The following is a 7979-nucleotide window of genomic DNA, read 5'->3' on the forward strand; positions in this document are numbered from 1 at the left end:
CTCAGCCCCGTGCTGGGATGTTGCTGTTTTTGTTTCAAAAATGTGAATAGTAAAATCTCCTCCTCTCCCTCTCCCTTATTGGGGAAGGGGGTAGAAAGTGTAGAATAAGAGGATTTTAGCCATAGATACAATTTCTTTCCATGACACCTAGTCACAATTTCCAAGGGGCAAGGTGGCAAAACTTCATCTCTTGTGCCCAAGACAACTGATAGGGATTATATTCAGTTATAATTTTTCTCATTCAAGAGACACTTGAAGATGGCTTCCTTTATTCTCTAGCAGGAAAATTACAAAAGAGTGTTATGCTTAATTTATCAATACAAATAAGAATATAAAAATATTTACAGAACATCTCAAATGTCCATTCTTTTTCTTTTTTGTGATGTACAAAGTATCTTTGGGTAATGGAATGGCCCAGTCTGTGCAGAATTCTGCCCTAGTATAATAATGATATTTCTCAAACCCTATTTGTCAAGATCACAAAGAAATAGCAATGAAGAGCCCAAACTGAAAGTGCAGAGTTTTCTAGGAGTTTCCTAGGCACACTCAAAGTGTGGTCCCTGGACCAGCAGCATCAGCCTCACCTGGGGACTTCTCACAAATGCGGACATTTCTTGTTAGAAATATTCCACCCCAGACTGACAGAATTACAAACCACATTTTAACAATACCCTGAGTTGTTCATATGCACATTAAATTTTGAAAAGTATTGTCTAAGCACAACCACAGTATTTTATTAAAGCCTTGCAACAAACCCACAACGCAGATTATTGCTATAATCTTTAATAGGGAAATCTCAGTTTTCTCAATAGTAAAGTAAAGGTTTTGAAAGAGCTTATGCCAGAGTATTGGGGAGGGAGGAATTAAATGAATAAATTCAAATAAAATGCTTAGAATAGTGTCTAGCATGTAGAAAGAACTCCCTATATATTAGGTAGCAGCAACAGTAGGAGTAATAATCATAGTAGTAACCAAATTTTTTTCCAAGACTTCCCACATCTGATTCAATCCTCCAAATAACCCTATCAAATAGATACAATTGTCACCTCTACCTTGTGGGGGAGGGACTAAGGAGACACAGTTTTGTCCGAAGTCACACAGCTGATGAATATGATCCTGCCATTAAAACCTTGAGCCTTGAGCTCCACACTACAACATACTGCTATTTGAGTCACATGCCTTAAGCTCAGGTCTTTTCAATGCAAGTCCTCTATTTTCCCACCAAACTGCACTTATTTCCAACCATGAATGAGAAGAGCATTTTCAAATGAAGGATGACTCATTAATGCTATTTGATTCAGGACACAATTACGGAGCCTTTAGATCTGCCTGTCTGTTTTGCTTCAGGTCCTGTTCTTTTCCTCTCTGCTCTGGCCCTAGAGAACACTCTGTCATTCTTCACTTGCCTCCAAGCTAGAAGACGAGGTTTCAAATCAGCATCAAAATACTCTTAGAAGGTAATGGAATCCTGAGCGGAGGAGGGTTCCATCTTCCCCGGGATTCTACCTAATAAATAGCCTCTTAGTGTATCTATTTCATAGCCCTCTGAGGGCAATTTGCATTTTGATGGAGAACTTGTGAAGGTGAAAAGCCTTAACCTACAGAATGACTATCTAATGTTGGTTCGACAGGGACAAAAGGGGGCAGTGCACTCTAGGGTAAAACAGAATAAAAGGGGAAAAAGTTTTTCCAAAGAGCTTCGGATCTCAGCCTGCAGGCGAATAGTGCCCCAGGTAATAACACCCCTACATAAACGTGTCTACCAAGCTGCAAAGGGGAACGTAATAACCTACATGTTTTAGGAGATGGCAATTCTGATTCTCAGTTGAACCTCATTAGTGATTTTTATAACTAAAATTTTAAAAATTATCTGTGATGGTCTACTAAGATAAACAAACAAACAAACAAACAAACAAAAAAAAACACCTCTCCAAACCAGCATGGGCTTGAGCATAGACGGGCTTGAGCATGATGTGTGTGGGTGGGTGTATGACATAATTGATAATTTTATTCTTTTTTTTTTTTTTTTTTTGAGACAATGTCTCGCTTTGTTACCTGGGCTAGAGTGCCGTGGTGTCAGCCTAGCTCACAGCAACCTCAAACTCCTGGGCTTAAGCGATCCTACTGCCTCAGCCTCCCGAGTAGCTGGGGACTACAGGCATGCGCCACCATACCCGGCTAATTTTTTCTATATATATATATTTTAGTTGGCCAGATAATTTCTTTCTATTTTTAGTAGAGACGGGGTCTCGCTCTTGCTCAGGCTGGTCTCGAACTCCTGAGCTCAAACGATCTACCCGCCAAAAATTATTGTCCTGATAGTCTAAATAGGAAAGGCCTAATACTGTCTTAGGAAATGGATGTCCAACTTTAGGAAATCTGGAATCATTTGTGTGTAGAAAGATACATACATATTAGGTACCTTTTCCAATGTTTCATAAGAAGGACTTATAGGTCTGGGGAAATAATACATTTGGATGGTTTTAATGAGTACATGTGTAATAGAAGTGTGAATATGTTGGAAGACTCACTCAAGAATTTATGGAGTATTATTGAAGTACAAGCCTTTTATTATAGTAGACTACTGAGGTCTTCGACGAGACAGAAATTTGAAGTCTTCGAACAAGATGGAAAAATATCAGTTGAATATTGAAAAAAAAAAAAAAAACAAAGAAGCCATCTACTGTTTGCGTCTTTTGTTCTTTGAAAAGATGAGAAATGGAATTAGCCTAGAGGACTAATTAGGCTAGAGGTTTTTTAATTGCCCCTCTTCAAAACATTAAAGGTTTCTTTCTTTTTTTTTAAATAGAGGCAAAAGGGATATTTCAGGTTGGTTAATAAAAGAAAGACGTATTAGCGTAAGTTCAAAATAATGAGAGTATGTATGCTTAAGGGTCAGTGTTCCAAAAAGGCATATAACCAAAAAGGTCTAGAAAATTTCTAAAAATATGTAGAAACAAAGAAAAAAAAAAAACCTTGATTGAAAAGAAAATGGGACAATGAGTTCAAGAGAATATGTACTTAACTACTCTGCTTCACATGCTAGCTTAAAATTTGGAACAACTGAATATCATGCCTGTTTTTCCTTTTGTGCTTTTGCTTTAACTCTACATATTTTGTCATTATTTCTTCTGCGAAAGTGCATGGGATGTAACATAGATGTTGCTATAGTTAATCATTTTTAGTGAGTTTGGAGACCTAGCTAACCAAACAAATAGCTCTCTCTCACTCAAAAACATTAACGGGTAGTGGAGGGAAAATATCTGACTGAAAAATTATTCATCACAACACAAATCAACAAAAAAATAATGAAGGAATGAAATTATAATACATTGAACAGAGATTGAAGCAGTAATAAAAAGTCTTCCAGCAAAAAGTCCTGGATCAGATGGATTCACAGCCGAATTCTACTAGACCTACAAAGAAGAACTGGGACCCATGCTGCAGGAATTATCCCATAACATTAAGAAGGAGGGAATCCTCCTCAACTCATTCTATGAAGCCAGTATCACCTTTATACCAAAGCTAGATAAGGACACAACAAAAAAATAAAAAGAAGAAATAATTTTATAATACTTAGCTCCCTCAAATGTTAAACTACTTTTCACATTTAAAAAAATTGATCTATCCATATTATACTTATGAAAAGAGACTATAAGCTTTCTAATAGAAAAGTGAATGAGGGATGTTAAGAGAAAGTGTCAAAATCTTATTATTTAGGATACCAAAGTAAGACGGAATATAATTCAAGCTAATAAGGGTGATTTAAAATATATTTCATGCTAGTAATAAAGACAAATAGTTTGTTGGAGACCTATAGAAAAGTTACTCAGGAAGACAAAAAAAATGGAAGAATGTGGCCAAGACATGTTTGAAATATTCATAGTTATTGACATTAGTGTTCCCAGTACAACTCAGCAAAATTCCATTTGATTACCCCTCTTTTAATGTGAGCCCAATTGTAAACAGCCACTACAATCTCAATAGCTTAAGATCATTTCCATTGCTTTCTTCATGTAATTTAGAAATATTTACTTAAGTATAATATTGTCTAAAGCTGTGAAAACACTAAAAATGACATTTAGGCTCTCTACTTAGTATGAAACCTTCTAAAACAAATTTAGGCATATGTGCATCTACCTTAAAATTAAAGAATTATAGCAAAGAAGCACTTCCTTAGCAATTTAATACTTGAAGCCCAAACCATAATAACAATAATATATACTCTGAAGTCCTCCTCTACTTTGTTATGAAAGGAGAGGAACCAGAAATGTATAGACTTTTATAGGAGAGAGTTTAATTTGGTGAATGGATATGGTAATTTGGTCTTTAACTTTTTTCTCATGTCTTAGGAAGATCAACTTGCCTCTGAGTCCAAAACAGTGATATTCAATACAGTAGCTTCTGGCTACAGTACTGTACTAGTCTAAATTAAGAGATCTAAGTGTAAACTCCATACTAGATTTCAGATATTTAATACTAACAAAAATGTAAAATATCTCATTAATAATTTTATATTGATAATATTTTGACTTGGCAATATTTCAGATGTATTGGATTAAATATATTATTAATACTGTCATTTATTTTATCAGTTTCTTTATACTTTTTTAATGTAGCTACTGAAAATTTGAAATTACATATGTGGCTCACCTTATGTCTCTGTTGGGCAACATTGAGTCAGAAAATAGAGATCCATGAATAGAGAATTATTTATTGGCAAACTTAGCTGTTTAGACCTTTTTTTTCTTTGAGAAAAAATGTTATGTTAGCTTGGGGAAGCCTAAGACAGTTGGCAAATCCTCTTAGCCTATATTGTACCTAAAGAATAGTACTTCATGTCACCACCATAAAACAATTGACAAAATTGCTTCTAAAGGGGTGAAAAAAAAATATTACTAATCTAGCTGGGGACAGCAGCACTTACAGTCCTGGGCTGAAACTGTTTGGGCAAAGGATTAGTATGTACATGCATGTGTGCAAGCATGGCCTTGTAGGTATGTGTTAGGCATGACTAGATAAGTAATATGTGAATATATAGTGATGACTAGATTAATAAGAGAAAGCGATTTTTACCTCTCTATAGTATCTATAAAAAAAGCAAGTCCTTACATAACCATTTTGAAAATGCTTGTCAAATCTTCTAATATGGAAGTAATGTGTTTTTGTTTAAAACACATAGGTTGGGATCTGCTGGAAGAATTGTACTATACCTCCTCCTCCTAATGCTTGAAAATGTGAGACGTTCATAAATTTATCATTATGAGTTACCTGCAGTGCACTGATAAGGAATTACTTAGAAACCATTTTTTTTCTTTTTTTTTTTTTATTCTTATTTCAGCATACTGTGGGGGTACAAAAGTTTTAGTTACCTATATTGCCCTTCCCCCCTCACCACCCCCCCAAGTCAGAGCTTCAAACGTGTAGTTAGCAACTACCTACTCAAGTTCCTTTGCACCTTCGTAAATACCAAGAATCAAAATATCAAGGGATTACAAATTAGGCTGAATGGAAAAACAATGTTTGAAATGGAAAATTTACATTCCTGTTACCAACTATACATGACAGTAATTAAAGTTTATTAAAAGTCTCTAATGAGGGTGGCCCTCTGAATCTTAGAGTGTGGCCATTTGACTGAATCCAGACTTCACTGAAGTCCTTTTAAAAATCCTTTTTTTTTTTTTTTCAGCTCATTAAGGGGGTACAAAAGATCAGGCTATATACATTGCCCATGCCTCCCCATGCCCCTGAGTCTGAGCTTCAGTTGTGTCCATTCCCTAGACAGTGCACATCACTTAATGAAGGATTTGTTCTGTAAAATTTGGATTGAGTCAATGGGCCCCACTTGGGGATCTGGAGGGCCACATGTGGCCTTGAAGCTGCAGGTTCCCAACCCCTGCATTCAAGGGCAACACTCTAAATCAGCAGTTCTCAAGCTTTAGTGTACATCAGTATTATCTCAAGAGCTTATTAAAACACGGGCTGCTGAGACACATAACCAGAGTTTCTGATTCATAGGTGTGAGTGGGCATGAGAATTTGCATTTCTAAACTTCCTAAGTGCTGCTGTTGCTGCTATTGGTTATGGAAACAAAATTTTGAGAACCACTGGGCTAATTCTTTTTTTAGTAAACAAAAAACATATCAGTAAAAACAGTTTTCCTTTAGATTTATCAATTTTTATAATTTCATATAAAAGAATGACAGGCAGAAAAATTATGTAAACAAACATAGTTCATTCTAAAACTAAGCATTATTCCCCCAAGAAAATTGTTTTTGTGTAAAGAATTAATCTCTCAAAATAAAATATATGTAGTTTTTATTCTCAATTATCATCTCATTTTAGTTTTTAAAAGTTTCCTTTTATTTCTAACACAAGAAAGATGCCAGATTAATTCATTCTGCTTTGCATGGAGCAGAATTAGTTTTAAACATTTCATGTTCAGGCAATATAAAATTATATCATATGAAGAGGTTAAATTTCCTAAAGAAAAAGAAAAGAATCAATATATTTCAGTACCGTTTTTTCAGTTGATAACCAAGATTAATGACACTTTTCCCTTCAGAATTGTATTACCCTTCATCATATGAAATTTAAATTTTTATGTTAGCTTAGTAGTTTTGTGCTAAAATCATTTGAATCTCCAAAATATATGAACAAAATAAGTCTGTCATCTTTAAAAATCAAATTCATGAAAGTTACATTGTTATGTGTTTTTTAAATGCATTTCCACAGAATAAGACTTTATTTTATTCTTAGAAAATGTTGTCAGGAAGCAATTTTTCATTCAATATATTTTAGGCTATTAATAAACATAATTTTGACAATCATTCCATCTATACTGAGTTCCAGTGTTCAGTATTTAGTATTGATCTTTAATGCCTTATTGCTGTTAATATCTAAGCTATTATTGGCAAACATCTAGTTTAAACTCCCAAATTCCTTTGTGATTTCAGGTTCTCTATGATCTGAACCTAATCCATGATAATAATTATTCATATTAATTTGTTATTGTGTTCATAATAATTTGTTCATAATAATTTCCTCAACATAAACCTTTGGTAAAACTTTTAGTTTATATACCTCCAAATTTGCCTTGTGTTTTCTTGCCTCTGAGCTTCAAGCTAGAATTCCTTACTCTTTCCTCTCCCGCCATTGTAAATCCTACCCACCTACCTCCATAAAGTCTTTTCTTACTAAATCAGTTCTCATTGGACTCAATATTTTCTGCCATCTATAATACTATTAGCTAATTTTACCTTTGTTAACAATAAACAACAACCATTTGCATTATTAGTGTTTACCAGGGCCTAAGTCATTTACTATAACCATCTAAAGGTCATAGGTACTATTACCATCTGTATATTAATATTGAAATCTCAAGCTCAGAGTTTTATCCCCAGTCACACAGTTACTAAGGAGCAGAACTGAGATTCATTTCTAGATCTCTGTATCTAATTAAAATTATGTACATATAACCAACCACTACATTACATTGCATGTCAACCTTCAAATTATAAATGGGTGATGATTTTTTTAATGTTTAAGTAGTACTTTCATATATAAAAAAGTTATTTTTACCTTGTAACCTATTTTCCCAAAGAAACAATTTGATAAATGATAGTTGGCTTCTCAGACACAGCATGAAAGTCTATTTAGCCAACAGTGATGCTCAACGGTAGCACTGAAACCACAAGCCTGAGTCCTGAGCCACTGGGTTAAAGGAGGGAAGAGATGGAAGAGAGTCTTTTCCCTCTTATTCCAGGTGTAGTAATGGTCTTGAACACAATTTTGATAATCCAGTAAGGCTTTAGGTATGAAGTTTTCCAGAATTTACTTATTCATTTCACAAATATTTGTTGAGTGTCTCCTTTGATTAAGTACTGGTTGAGTGTCTCTTGATTAAACGCTGATTAAACATTAAATTTATTAAATTCCTGGGGACACAAAATTGAGAAGTCATGTTCTTCACCCTTAAA

Source organism: Eulemur rufifrons, chromosome 7, assembly GCF_041146395.1.
Source record: "Eulemur rufifrons isolate Redbay chromosome 7, OSU_ERuf_1, whole genome shotgun sequence".
In the NCBI taxonomy this organism is placed as follows: domain Eukaryota; kingdom Metazoa; phylum Chordata; class Mammalia; order Primates; family Lemuridae; genus Eulemur; species Eulemur rufifrons.